General features: G+C 41.8%; 1 long non-coding RNA gene across 3 annotated transcripts in view; it reads left to right on the top strand.

Annotated features, from left to right (window-relative positions):
* The window catches only part of LOC108880381 (uncharacterized), a 61,252-nt gene that overhangs the window by 27,627 nt on the left and 18,881 nt on the right, over positions 1-14,744 (top strand). For all 3 annotated transcript variants that reach the window (XR_001960472.2, XR_007814846.1, XR_007814847.1), the window contains exon 3: positions 12,508-12,603. This is a non-coding gene — a long non-coding RNA (uncharacterized LOC108880381). The remainder of the gene's footprint in view (positions 1-12,507; positions 12,604-14,744) is intronic.

The following is a 14,744-nucleotide window of genomic DNA, read 5'->3' as shown; positions in this document are numbered from 1 at the left end:
TCCTTTTTTTCATCTCTAAAGCCAACCACCAAAGGTAACTCATCAAAATACACTGTATGTTAACATGTTAATAATACATGAGAAATTAGCCAGAGCTCTACAAAGAAATCTCATTGTAACACTCCTGAAGACACTGTGTGCGGCTTTGCTTACCCAGCAGGCATCTCTTTGTCAGGGTGAATGTAGACATGAAAACCCACTGTGCAGGTTTTTTTTAAGCCTTCAGGTTGTATGCATATTTTCTGAACATATTTAGTGTAAACACAATGGGAGAATATGAATTAGTGTATATAATTTGATCTATTTTTAATTGCACTGTATTGCTACTGTTATGATACCATGATATCATAACTATGTATTTCAGTGCTTACAGATCATTGATGCTTCATTATTGACAGGTTGCTATAAAAGGTCCCATGCAGGTAGTGCTGGTGGGTCCTGATGCTGTTGTCACACCTCTGTAGGTGTGTCCTGCTTACTCACTGACCACCATTCAGAATCAGGCTTTAAGAGCAATAAGACAGAGTTTTTGGATGGGACAACGAGGAGGCCCCACCCAGGACCCCAGACCAGCAGGCTGAGATTAGAGGACATTTGTTCCACAATATTGCTGCCTCCTGGTTTCCTAAGGCTGGTGCGTTTGCACAGAAGGTGCAGGCAGATATTTGGGCAGCGGCCAAAGCCTTTCCTCGCTAGCGGGCCACCTCGCTAGAGCTGCAGGTGCTGAGGAGGACTCCCCACTGCTTCCTAGTGTGGTCTGCGACCCTACAGGCTGATGGAACAAATGCTGGTCCAGGGAAAATAAACTTATCTCATTTGGATGACAACACATAGCCTCAGGTTACTGTGTTGTGTTGCACCAGTTCTGAGAAACAAGTCGGATGGGGTCAGTGGCTCATCTTGCATTGTGAAGCAGAGAGAGCGTAGTTCTGATGTACAATTGATAGTAAAGGATTCAGTTTGTCCCAGGATTTGCTATTAATATCTGAACTTATTGAAAAATCTATATGTTGTTAATTACTGTTAATGCAGCAAGACTAATGAAATGGGGAAATGATTTTAGTTACCTTGCACTTTGGGAGGTAACTGGGAATGTTAGAAGTATTCTCTGTGGAGAGCCTCTCTTCTGGCTGACCTGGCCCTGACCCCTGAGGTGAACCCCATCACACAGAGGTGTTAGCGTGCCACCCAGCATGATGGATCACTCCTCAGATCCCTGTGATCTAACAATCACGGCCTATCATCGGGGCTCTCTCTGTTACTATAATGATCAGCAATGATTTGGGGCTGGAGTATTCAGATGATGAATGGAGGCTCATGCCGGGTCCTGAGAGAGAGGGCGAGTCAGGCTGGATAGAGCCAGGACTCAATGTCTATCGACAGCGTTGCTAGGTTGGGTAGTTGTTCACATCTTTACCATAATGAAGTGGAGATACTTAACCCTGGAGTGTGTGGAGGTCTCTTGGTGCCTTAATACTGATGTTTAAGGTGACCCCCCTCAGGGAGACGCCCACACATTGGCTAACCATTTTGCCAGATGATATGCTAATTTCTGTGACCTTAGGTTGAGCTGGGTTACTCCCACGTCTACTGAAAAAAGATGACGATGAACTCAGTGCGATATGTAAAGGACTCTTTAATTTGAATCTCACATTTACGTTGTTATCAGTTTGTTTGAGTCATCGGACACAGACAAATCCATCCTGCGACACATATTGCCAAACGCTGCTCCGTAACTGGAATACATGCAATGATTTTTTTTTGTTACAATCCTTTCAAATATATACAGAAGATCAAAGTAATACAAATACTAATGTATACAGCATGAGCTCCATTTGTATGGAAAATACCATTTCTGCAGTAATAAAATGTTTGAAGCTGGGTTCTGTACTGTATCTCTATATAATACATGCAGCTCCTATGTCTGGCCTTGGATTTGGGTAAAGGCTGTCACAAGCTCACATGAGTGCATGCATCACGGAGCAGGGGTACTCATCCAAACCCCACCCAAAAACCCAGTCCCCCGGTGCGGGGAATTACTGGGCCTCTCCCAGCTCCTGGTAACCCCTTCATTATCCACACACCAATGGGTCCGGATCAGATTCAGCCTTTCTGCAGGGGGGAAAGAAATGGAAATTGGAAGGCAGGGGCTGCAGTCCATGCATCTGAACAATGCCTCAATGTTTAAGAAATGGCCTCATGGATGGGAAGTGATAGGGGTTCAGTTGTGCTTGGTCTTGGAGCAGGCTTCCTTGTTTTCATTTGGTCATTTGTGAGAGTCTGCTCAAATGGGTGCTTTGAATCCGCGGCTATTGAATTATCACGTGCTTAATTAGCAACGTTGCTCCACGGTAAAATAAATATCTGATGTTATATTTCGCTGTTTCCGTGAACTGTGTGGTCTGTGCTCTCTTTTTCTATCTCTATGTCCTCTATTCATTTTTAAATTAACCTCCTAATGGACCTCATCTGTCCAGAGAGAGCCCATTAACTAAAGCCCTGCTCTCATCCGGGGTCCCTGCCACAGAGGGCTGCAGACCCCACCCACATGAACCTGTCCCTTACTGCCCATCAAACAAACAGCCTCACACATCAGGAAACAAAAATTAAATGCTGAAAAAACTAAGAGGCAACAAAAGGATTTCATTATATATAGTTAATTACCTACTGGCCCTTTCCGAACTGAAGAATTAGAGGGCTTTAATTGCTCTATCACCTGGGCCTGGTGAGCGCAGCAACTCAGCAATCAGCCTGATTTGTTTTAAATGAGCTGCCATGGGATGGAGTGGAAGCTTGATGTTCTCTATCTGCCCTCCAGCATCTATAGGTGTGGTGGTGGTGGTAGTGGACTGAAGGAGTGTGGTGAATTGAATGTCCATAAATGAGTGGAAATCAACAGTGTCAGTCCCTGAAGCTCTTGAACATTTTTCTGCCGGTCAAAAACAATCCTCAAGAAACAGCATGGTTAAAGGGGGCCCCCTTTTTTTAACAGAGGTTTGCAAAGCCCCAACACACTTACTCCCTCAGGATGTGGAGGTAGCCCTGGGATTTGAACACCAGTGTTACTGAAGCAATTAGCATATTCCTGTATTAAAGGAGGGAAGCGTGACAGTGTTTTCCAGGATGTCAGTATGTATCATTAAAAGGCATATTTTAATTAGGGACATGTTAGTTCGTTACACTAAATGGATTAACATTGCTTGTCAAGGGTAGAGATATGTTTTACATTTAAGTCCACTGGGGAACAAGGTCTCAATTTAACAAGACATCTTAAGTTGAGATGGGTCTTGTTAGCGGGGATTCAGAAATGGAACTTAGACAGTTTAATATTTTGAAAATGTGTGAAGATGCTGCATCGCTGGGCTGCTGGTTTTGTGTAACTGAGTGTAAGAAGTCAATTATTATATTGCAATAGTCTGCAGGCTGTGATCTGGAAACAATACGCTCAAAGGGCAGACAGTTTGCTATCATTTGCAAACTGTATTATTAACAACAGACAAACTTCGCCTCAAATTGGTTTCATTTTACATGATAATTAGTGAAACAAACGTATCTATCTCAAAGCGTGTTCCTCCCTTCTCAGAGTTTATGATGAGAGATTCAAAAGCGAGGAGCTCAACAGTCCACTTTCTGACGATGCAGCGAGTCTAGGTTCTGCATGACCGTTTGGATCAAAGAGTGGTTATCTCTCCTATTGAGCTGTTCTCACCTCTGTCTTCTCTCATTATGGTTGTGGACAACAAGAATTTTCCTCCATTAATCAGAACCCAATCCCAGGGTCAGCCATCACAGAACTCCTAACAAGCTGAAATGCAAAAAGAACAACCAAAAACAAAAACAACAAAAAAAAAAAACAACTAAAAACAAGACAAGCATCTCCTGAATGTCATAGATGCCCTGAGAATTGATTTCTTCCCTGTTAGTGGGAGAAAATGGGCGAGAAACTACTGCTTAGCCAGAGGTTCTACTAAATTAGATTCACTTTGTGTGTGCAGTCAGCAATCAGTCAGCAAAGTCAACTTGAACTGGTTGTGAAGTAAGCACATATTCATATAAATTGGCTTTTTTCTGCTGTGAATGAAATAATCCACCACCGGACCACAGTGGGTAGCTCTACATACATTTAGACAAGTTGTTCATCTGTATGTATGAATAATGGCTTGTGTTAGAGAATGTATTTCCAGAGTTTCCATAAAGAGCGTGTCAAAGGATTTTGAGACTATCAGGATAGTTATTGGGATGTGAACCCTGCAGCTGTGTTTTTACATTTCTTACACACCTGCTGTGCTAACAACACTCCTGCAAGGATTATATCCAAGAGGATTTGCAGCCTAGAGGCGTAAAAAAAAAAAAAAAAAAGTGCCTGAATTCTTGACGTGTGCTGTACACATTCATGAAGTTCCCGCTAAAAGATGAGATTAATTCAGACTTGTACAAATGTAGTCATGATGACAGATACATTCAGGTGAACGCTGACAAAAATGGAGCATTTTAAAATCAGATCAATTACAAAATATGTGCACCCACAGCTTACAAACCTTCCCATGCTGTGCCATTTTCCATGAGATTACCTTCAGTAGAGTATCATCACTCCCCTCTTCTGACTGTCACTTAGCCCTGTCTAGGTATAATGTCCTGCCCTACTTTGCCAGCTCTTGATTAAAATGTTGACTTTTTGCTGGGTAATAACCTGATTAATGTAATTGAATGTAAAAGGGCGTAGCTCAGCAGCACTGCTGATCACTGGAGATGGATTAGGAGAGAAGGCTTTCAAATTGAATACAGTTCTCCCTCCTCAGCTTGTTAATTGTGCCGTTTACCACTACCTGAGTCAGTGACCACTGCTATTTAGTCTCTCTAATGATGATGCACAGTCCAACCCAACCACAGATAATTAAAAAAGCCTTACCCACACCAACCCCCCATCTCCCTCTGTCTTGAGTTTGGTGTTGCATTGACAAGCCACACTAAGGCTAGATATTGAGCTGTCCGCTTCGCAGAGTCTTTGCTGCAGGACCACGTAGCCCTCTAAATGCTGTTGTGTTGTGTGTGTAATAGGAAGAAAGTTAGGTATAGATGCTTGGTGTTTGACTGTGATTGACTGTAGAAAGGTCTGAGGTTTTATGAAGTTCTTCGTCAAAATGATTTCTCCCCCTTTGTCTCACTCAAGCTAGAACAACTACATTTTGTGCTATTATTAACTCTGATAAGAAAAAAAAGGGGAACTGTCCTTTTGCAGAGAGCTTCATCATTGTGATCGCATGCCATGTTTCTAATCTGTGCATGTTAGTTAGTTGTTTGTTTTTTTTTTTTTTGGAAATTGAATGATTTAGTTCATGGGAAGTTATACAGTAGAAAATGGTTAATGGACCCTTATTTTCCAGTAAAGTGTAGAGGCTTACAGACTATGTAGACCTGAGAACAAGTTGAGTTTGAGGCATTGTGAGCAGCATGTTGAGTTTTTTGTTGGCTGGGGCAAAGAAGAAGTGCAAGTGCAAAGAAGTGCTAAACCTCATTGTCAAGACCAGGCAATAAGAGCAAGTACAAGTTCCTTTCACCTCTGCATGGCGATGGCTTCTTGGTTGATTTTTACTCCTCTCTGAAAGAATATAGTGGTAAAGAAAACAGTCTAGCACTAACATTAATTTGATGTGTTGTACTTAATTTTTGGGCCAAAAGGAAAGGTTAGTTTCATTACTGACTAGTTGATACTAGCACTAGCTGATCATTTTTTTCATTGTTTACTGCATGAAATATCAGCAATTCAAAACCCAAGAGATTCAATTTACAATTATGTAAAATACAGGAGAAACAGCACATTTCAGAGGCAGGAATCAATGAATATGTGACATTTTTGCTTGAAAAATTAATCAAAAGTAATTGGTAATAATTTTTCTGTCAACCAACTAATCATTTTAGCACTTCTATACCCTACACAAAATTCTAATTATGTCATCATGCCTAGTAAATACAATGACACAAAGCTCTGTTTTTGGCGAATAACAATGACATTACTGCTGCATCAATTTAGCTTTTGAGAAAGGGGTTAAGGTTAGGATGAAAAACAAACAAACAAACAAAAAAAGTTTTGTTAGATCTTGATTAATGTTGTTCTCAATGATTTTGAGTATTAAAATAATTTGATTTTATATAATTGTTTTTCTACAGGAAAATATTCATTGTGTTCTAGTTAAGAGTATTTATTCCTACATTAAATGTAGACTTTTCCCAATCAGTGTCTGCAGACATTTCTAAATGTACCCTGTTGAAGCAGCTCTAGACTGAAGAGCATTTTAAGGGCTCTGAGAGGAGGAAAAAGAAGCCTGTGAATTTACACAGCTTGCAGTCTTGAGCAAGTGCTGAAATAATTAGGGGAGAGAAATCTTTGGCTTGTGCAAACTTCCTTCCACCATTGCAGAACAAAATAATAAAGAGAATGTGTGTGAGACAAAGGCAGGAGACCCCCATGGTGCCTGGGTCTCTGCTTCCTGTCAGGAGTATTCCTGCGGGGTTTCACATGACAAAACGCAGAAAGTTGTTTTGTCCCCATGCCTGTCACGATACACCCTCATAACCGCAGCTGTGTGTTTGTGTGTGTACGTGTGCGTGTGTGTGTGTGTATTTGCTTGTGCTCTTGCATGTGTGTGTGTGTGTGTGACTGTGCTTTTCTTTTTTTGTGCTGGCATGTTGTCTCGCTGTCTTCCCTGTCAGCTCATAGCCTGGCACCTGCTCTCATGTTCCTAATTAGTCTCATTTAATTAATTATATTCTACAGCACATCTCCTCTTGCTCATATGCAGTTTCTTTCTGTAGGTTTCACTCCCGTCCTTCGACTCCTCCTCATGCTTTATAGAATAGAAGAATTTCTGTGTTGTGCACTGCAGTAGTAGTATGGATGAGCAACAGTAGCTGTTGAAAAGCTGGCCTTTGGCTGAATCAAGAAGTCCTTAAGTACAAAACATGATGCCTTTTCAGTTAAATAACAACAACGATTCTTTCCTTTCGGTGACCATGTTATTATGCTCTCAAAAGCTGCACTTGGTAACTATTTCCACCCTCCAAATGTGATGCTAAATGAGTGTTTTTGCTCGCGAGACACGCTGACTCACAGACAGAATCTCTTCAGTAAGCTGCAGGAAAACAAGTCAAGTTTCAAGCAGGGTGAGTAAACAGAAATCAGGAAAGCACTTTACCTGTGACAGTTGGTCTAAGCACCTCTTTCTTCTCTGTTAGCTTTTCTGTTCCATTTGTCAGGTTCACTTGGCTTGTATGCCACTGTTGTCTATTAGGTGTAATTTCACTGTGCTTAGCACTACAGTAAAAGACTAGATGGAGAGGAATGAGAAGGAGAGAACAGGAAAGAATTGAGTTTATTTGTAATTACTCATCATTTGGCCACAAGAAATGTAAGTTAACAGTGAGGAATATTTATATTTTTAATGATTGTCAAGATATAAATAATATCTGACACTGAAACCATAGAACTTCTATCCTAAAATCACCTTTATGTTGCATGAGGTGTGATAATTCCTTAAAACCAGGTGACACTAAGAAGGGGGCATTCAAGGTACACAAGCCCATCAATGAACGACAGTGGAAACAGCGTTGAATTTCACTTCCTGATGTCAGAGAAGAGTGGCAGTCAGTCGCAGGCAGCCTCCCAGCTGCCCCTCATCCCGTGTTTTCCACTAGAGGATCCCGGGCTTAAAGAAAAGATGCCGTTAATAATTCAGAGCCTTGATGAGCACCACCCAACACCGCCACAAAAGGCAAGAGCAAACTTTTGGCAAAGCCGGCGCTGCAGTGGGCCGATAGTATTTCCCAGTGTAGCTCGCTGTACGTTGACCATATGGACATCATAATCACCCGTGGGATGAATCAGCAGATTCTTGATCTGGAGCCCAAAATCACACGACACCTTAATTAGCTGGTGTTGATATCGCCCTTCACAGTGCTAATTTGTCACTACCAACAAAACAGCTCCTGGCAAGCACACTTCTGCTGAATTTTGTCAACATTGTTAAGGAAACAGAGATGGAGCATTTGAGGTGACAAATATATGACAGGTAAGCAGGCAGGTGCAGGCAAAGCATGTCTTTTATCAACAAAGATTTCACATTGAATCATGTTACATATCAGTCAATGATAAGGGAGTAAGCATGAGTTTGTTTGGGCTATTTCCTGAATAATAAATGCAGCCATCATTAAATTATTTGGGACTGTGTTTATTCCCAATGACATTCAGTTCCCAATAAGGTGTAAATAATTGCTGCCCTCCTTGGGAGGCGAAGCCACCATGAAGCAGTGAGTTGAAAAGGTCAGACATGTTCTGCATGCCAGCTCTAAAGTGGTTTATTAGCATCCCAACGACATATTCAGGAGATCGTCTGAGACATAATTACCTGGATAAGGTACAGATGAATACTGTATTTGGGGGAGAAGGCAAGGTTGGTTGGATATTGGCTTTGTCTCCATTAACCTGGAGCACGGTGTTAAAGGATCTGTTTGTGGAGAGAAAATGACAGGGAGTCGGGCTGACGGGGCTGGACTGAGACAGTTAAAGGCCCCTCGCTGCATAGGATAATTAATAAATAAAATACCAGGGGAGCCCCTGCCATGCCTTCGTCTATGACAGGGGCTGTCTCCAGTGCGCTAAAGCATTAAATGACCAATTTCTGTCAGACTAACTTCCACCACGCTCTCTCTCCCTCTTCCTTTCTTTCTCCCTCTCTCTTTTGCTTGCCCTCTCGTCTCTGCTCGGCTCTCACCCCTCTCTCCCTCGTTCCCTCCCTCGCTTCCTCGTTTTCTGAAGTGGGGCTACTTTGCTCTCTTTGCACTGAGTTTTTCAGCGACTGATGGCTCTAGTTCATTTCAGCTGAATTAATTGGTCCCTGAATGAATTCTGTTGACAGGGCAATTCATCATGTGTTTGGCCTGACAGTGACTGGGTGTTGGGTAGGGGAGGAGGTGGAGGCGTCGGGGTAGTGTGTGAATGTGCGTAGTGTATGTGTGTGTGTAGGGGGTGGGGGGCTGGGGCGGTGTGGGAAGGCAGTCAGAGGTGGTGGGGGTTGGTGATTGTGGCCTCCCACTTTTCTTTCTCCCCGCTTTGCCTCGTCTCTTCTTCTTCCTATGTCCTACTGGAGCTGCACGGGGCTGGATGCTCTTGTTGAACTGTTTTACCAAAACAGTTGGGACTCAAACAAACCAACCCCACCCCCCTCACCCTCACACCCCTCAGGCCGGGCTTCTGTCAGGCTGAAGACCCTCTCTCAGCTTGAAGGGGGCACGCAGGTCAGTGCTACCCCATTTTACCCATTTTGGCCTTTTGTTATGCCCTCGCACACTTCCTCCCCAACACTGAATCCCCTCCCCACCACTTGATGTGTCCGCACAAACACAGGAGTGCACTCCTCGCCCCACAGCTCCTCAGCTCTTTTGGAGAGTGACATAATCAGGTAGCGAGGCATATTTAGTGCTTAATTACACAATGTGTCGCACAATGGCCATTCAAAACGATAATTTAGCTCCTGAAGGGAAATTGCTCTGCGCTGGTGACTGATCTAACTGGGATGGGAATGGTATAATAGCATATAGTTGGCAGATGAGGCCTGGGTTGAGAAACGCAGCAATTGCATTTCTCCAGACAGCTCTCCGACTGCTCATTATTCTAATTGCGAACTATACTGCAGTACAGGATGCGCTCAGAGCCCCAGCATCCTTTGAGCTTGAACATGGAGGAAACCTCTTTAGGCTGTGTTGAGTCAATCAATGCTCACTCATTACAAACATCACAAAGTCATGTTCTTGTCGCCTGGATGGTCTCACCCGCCGACAGTGAAAATAACCTCATAATCATCGTTCTGTCAGGATCAGGATCATCAGAGACCGAGCTTGAACTCTCTGACTCCCCTGCCACACTGAGATAATCTTAGGATGAGATGATGATTTATTTTCATGAGAACGTTTTCACGTTTTAATTTTCAAAGCCTTCTATCAGGACCAGGATGATGATAAACGCAGTTGCTGGGACACTTTTATATGTATTTAAGTAAAATATATTTAATGTCAAGGCAGAAACAACATTAGAAATAACTCTTTTCCTCCATAAAGTCGCTTCACATTATACCACTGGGCCACTGTACTGCAGCCTCTTCCCAACCCAAATCCATTTGGGATTAACAGAGTTAACGAAGGCGGCGTTGTGAACAATACTGCACCCGTGCAGCCACTAATTAAAGCCGCTTCTAATGAGGGCTTGTTGATTGACACAGCAGGGTTGGCCTCTCCCCTCACCAGCATCAACTATGACAGCCACATGATGAGGCTGATGACAGGCTCCCATGCAGGCAGATGACAGGACGTCACTGCGAGACCACCACCATTCCTCGTCTCTGAACAATACCGCGCTCGTATGGCACCTTGAGATTCGTGAAGTCTTGGATCATAGATGTTTACACAATGGGTAACGATTATATATTGAATTCTAGGTGTTTACACTGTAGAACATCAGGGTTTATCTGTTTTTTGTTTTCAAGGAAACACCCTGTTGGCCACTGGTGGAAGAAGTACCTAAAACATTTACTCATGTAAACAACCAGTTCAACAGTGTAAAAATACTCCATTACAAGTAAAAGTTCTGCATTGAAAAGTGCACTACAGCAAAATGTACTTTAAGGATCAAATGTAACTGATGTGACAGATAAATATAAATTACATTATTAGATTGTTAATATTAAAGCATCAGCTCAAGTACCATGTTACTGCTGTAGCTGGTCCTGGTGCAGCTAATTTGAAGTACTTCATGCGCTGTTTAATAGTTAAGCCCAGTGATTCCCAGTCTAAAAGGTCACAAGATAAATCTGGGAAAGAAGAATTGTACGGCACAAATTTGGATTTGTGTTTTTCTTTACTCTTTGCTTTTTGTGAAATACTGGGAAATTGGGCCTTAAACAGTGATTTAATTAAAACCATCTGAGTGTTGTATTTTATAAGCTTTTCCAATATTTTTTTAATGGAAAATCTCAATCTGTAAAGTAACTAGTGAATGCAGCTGTCAGATAGATGTAGTGGACTCATAAGTAATTGGAAATACCTCAAAATAAATAGCATTTGAGTTCAGTACTTTCTGAATGCTCAAGTAGTCAGGGTTATCAAAAAATGAAATAAAAAAGCATATGCAATATGTTGCTTCAGACTGTGTCCAGCTACCAGCTCTTTAAAATTGGCTTATTTCGCTGTATATATTATCAGTGACAGACATGAATCATGCCAAAGAGGCCTAGCTGTAGGGCATCACCACACCAAGTTGACAATGAGGGTGAAGTGTTTGAGTACATCTTGCACGAGGCCCATTGGCCCCCGTGGCAGGGCCTCTCTGTGCGGGTTTTGAGAAGCCCCCAGGATGACAGGTGCTTTTCGTAATGCCTAACTGATGAGAGCCAATCAGTGTGCCCCGTTCTGCTGGTGTGTGTGTATGTCTCTTCTCCTGTTGTTGTCATCTGGCCCGCTAAAGTAAAGATGAGCTTGACTGACAGATGCATCCGGGTTCACAGTTTATTGGTTTCTACGAGAGAGCCAGATATGCCAATTTAGACAGGGTAGTGACAAAAAAGTTCCCATCTAAATGGAATAATTTTACCACTGGGAATTCTCAGCTGGGAGAAGGGAGAGCTTTAGTGTGTGTGTGTATGTGTGTGTGTGTGTTTTATCTTTTAACAAGGCCTGAATGACAAACACATAGGACAGTTAGGGGCTGACAGAAACAGCAGCTTTTGATGCTTCACAGGGGATCCATGAAATAAACAATAGGCAGAGGAAGCAGAGAAATTGAATTACAACTGGCTGGGGTTCGTGTGTTTCAGAGTAGAGAGTGCAGGGAGGAAGTGAGGCAACAGCAGCAGTGTGGTATAGCAGGATGAAACCAATGCATCATTAAATATACTGGAGTCAGGAGCTGGGGCAATGCTCTCCTGCCTTCCCAACTGCCCTTCTTTCTTGTTTTACCCTCTTCTTTCACCCTTCTCTTTTCTCTTTCCCTCCCTCTGTCCTGCACATGCATGCGTTAACATAATGCAGTTGTTCATTTTATTGTAGACTTAGGCTACTTTTAACAGGAATCATAATGTGTATGATTTCTGCAAACATCCACACACAGATACACATAAACAATATGTTATGTAGCTATTGTGTATTTCATATTTTAGAGCTGTTACCCATATGAGTGCCTTCTGCGGTCCCGACTGTTCATAAAACCAAACGTCAATACACCAGCAGCAGCAGTGCTCTCCGGGAACCTTGAACTCTGAATCATTTTCTTATGGGGTTAATAATGAGGGGACGCCGAGTCAACGACTGACATATAAAAGAATTTATTTCTCATGTGCACAAAAAGAATTGGAACAGAACTGAAACAGAACAATGATTGAGGCCACAAGGCTTTCTGTATAGATTTTCATCAGAAATCCTTTTTATGTCCATGACACATCTCCTGTATCATCTTTACAACAGCAGAAGACCCATTCCCTCAGAGGTGCTCCGCTTCCTAAAGCAACGACTTCGCCTGAATGACGTGGCTTGCACTGTGTGCCAGTGGTTCATCTTCAGGTATGTCGAGCTATGTGTAGACAGAAATAGGCAAATCCCATGTGCAATTTGTAGAGGATAGCTTCTCCTGCAGAGCAGGGCTGCAGTCTGTTTCTCCGATATCTGGTGCCCTCGGCAATGACGGTTAACCCTGGTACCAGAGGATGTATTTGCTTGTATAGAATTAAAGTAAACTTCACCTTGGATGCCTTACGCTAAAGAATTGTATTGGTAGCGGGTTTGAGAGCGTTGAGGGAGTGAGAAAAAGAGTAGAGTGGAGAGAGGGGGGAGAGATGGGTGACTGGGAATAAGTGTGGATGTGTTTCTATACATGGAGGCACAGATGACTGTAATTTGGATTAACATAATGATCACAACATCTACTAACAGCAAACAGGACAATATCTTTGATTGTTGCCAAGGACTTCAGTTTGATCACGTCTGGATTTAAGGGAATTTTGTGGAACAAAAGTGAAACTAGAGAGAAACCATTTCACACTGGAGGTCTTTTGTACGTCTTAACTTTTATGCTGTTTTTCACGGGGGTTACTTGTTCGGAGCCCAACAACAAAAGATGATACAGAAAGCCATTTAACTCATTGCATAGTGACATAAAACATCATCATGACAATATCATGAAAATAAAATAAAATGACAAAGACAGCCTATGTGATGTTAGCAACTGAAACCTGCTACTGACGTAGCCACAGGTTATATAGCAGTTGTGCTTTTCCTCAGAGCACAACATTACATTAAGACACAAATGTAATGCATGTTTTTTTTCAGTTTGTATATCTACAAAGGGAGCCAGTACATTAGTATGATACTGCAATGGTGTGTGTGATATTATTTACAGAGAAGAATTGTCTTCACATTATTCACAAATCATTCTACAAAGCAGCATTTGTTGCAACTGTTGGAATATTGAGTCACTGAATTTCACCTTTTTCATTACAGTCATATGCATCATGTTGTTCGCCTGTTGAAAAGTCACGACATACATGTTCAGTGTTGACTACTTATTCAAAAGATAATACTGCTTTACTTATGCATACATATACTGTAAATAAAATATTAAATATCAAACTAAGTCTTTGGCAAATGTAGTTAAAAGTACATTCACAAAATATTTTCCAAAAAGCAAACTGAATCAGTATTTCCTTTCAGTCCCTATGAAGAGTTTGATGTGATGAGTATGTGTTTGTAAAGGCAATTAATTTCATTGAACAGGCATGAATTTATAAGTCGAAAAAACAGGTTTGTAAGGCAATTGTTAAGCTAATTTACAGTTGGTTCGCTCAACTGCGTACAGCTTTCTAAACTGTGTAGGCATCTAGTGGTATGACTAAGTAGCTGAATGACGTATATCCCATGCAAGTTGAAAGGATTTGTTCATGTAGCCAAAGAGCTATGACTTACAATGTCTTCAAAAACAAGAAGCATCAGTTTTACTTCCTAGATGCTCACACAAAAACACATCTGTCCGTCTGTCTGTCTGCTTTGAGTTTTTACACCTTAAACATAAATATTTTAAACTTATGCTTAAACTTGGTAGGCTAATTAAACTCAATTTTATGTGAATGTACCCAATAAATCAGATAAGCTGAGGTTATAGTGCAAAAAAAAAAAAAAAAAAAGAGCAAAGGACGATCATGCATGGACATGGACATGACTGGAAAATGAGGGAAATGTGACAACTATTCTGAAAGATCTTTGATGCCTTTTTTACATTAAAAAATAGTGACAGAAAAAAAATAATTTAAAGTATTCAAAATTCTGGCAAGACCATTCTGAGTTCATGGTCACCGCATTTTTAATACTTTGAAAAATGATTTACATTTTTACATCTGATTGTTTGCCACAGGGAGTGTAATGCTGCCATTGGTCTATACAGGGTCAGTAAACGTCGTAGGACATGCTGTGTTTTATCGGATAATGTAGGTGGAGAAATGGGAGCAGAGGATGTAGTCAAAGCACCAGAGTAAAGCCCGCCCTACAGTGTGAAGCCAGGATCTCATTAAGTGTCAGAGGGGCCCCACAACACTGGTTCAAGTCGCTGCATCATCAAGCTATGGGACCATTGTCATCTCCCCTGGACTTGTGTCTTTAGAGCAGAAAAATACTGCAGTTCATTATGTAAAGGAATGTGAGGATCCATGAAT

Source organism: Lates calcarifer, linkage group LG16_LG22 (genome assembly GCF_001640805.2).
Source record: "Lates calcarifer isolate ASB-BC8 linkage group LG16_LG22, TLL_Latcal_v3, whole genome shotgun sequence".
NCBI lineage: Eukaryota > Metazoa > Chordata > Actinopteri > Centropomidae > Lates > Lates calcarifer.
This window is presented reverse-complemented; position numbering and strand designations above follow the sequence as displayed.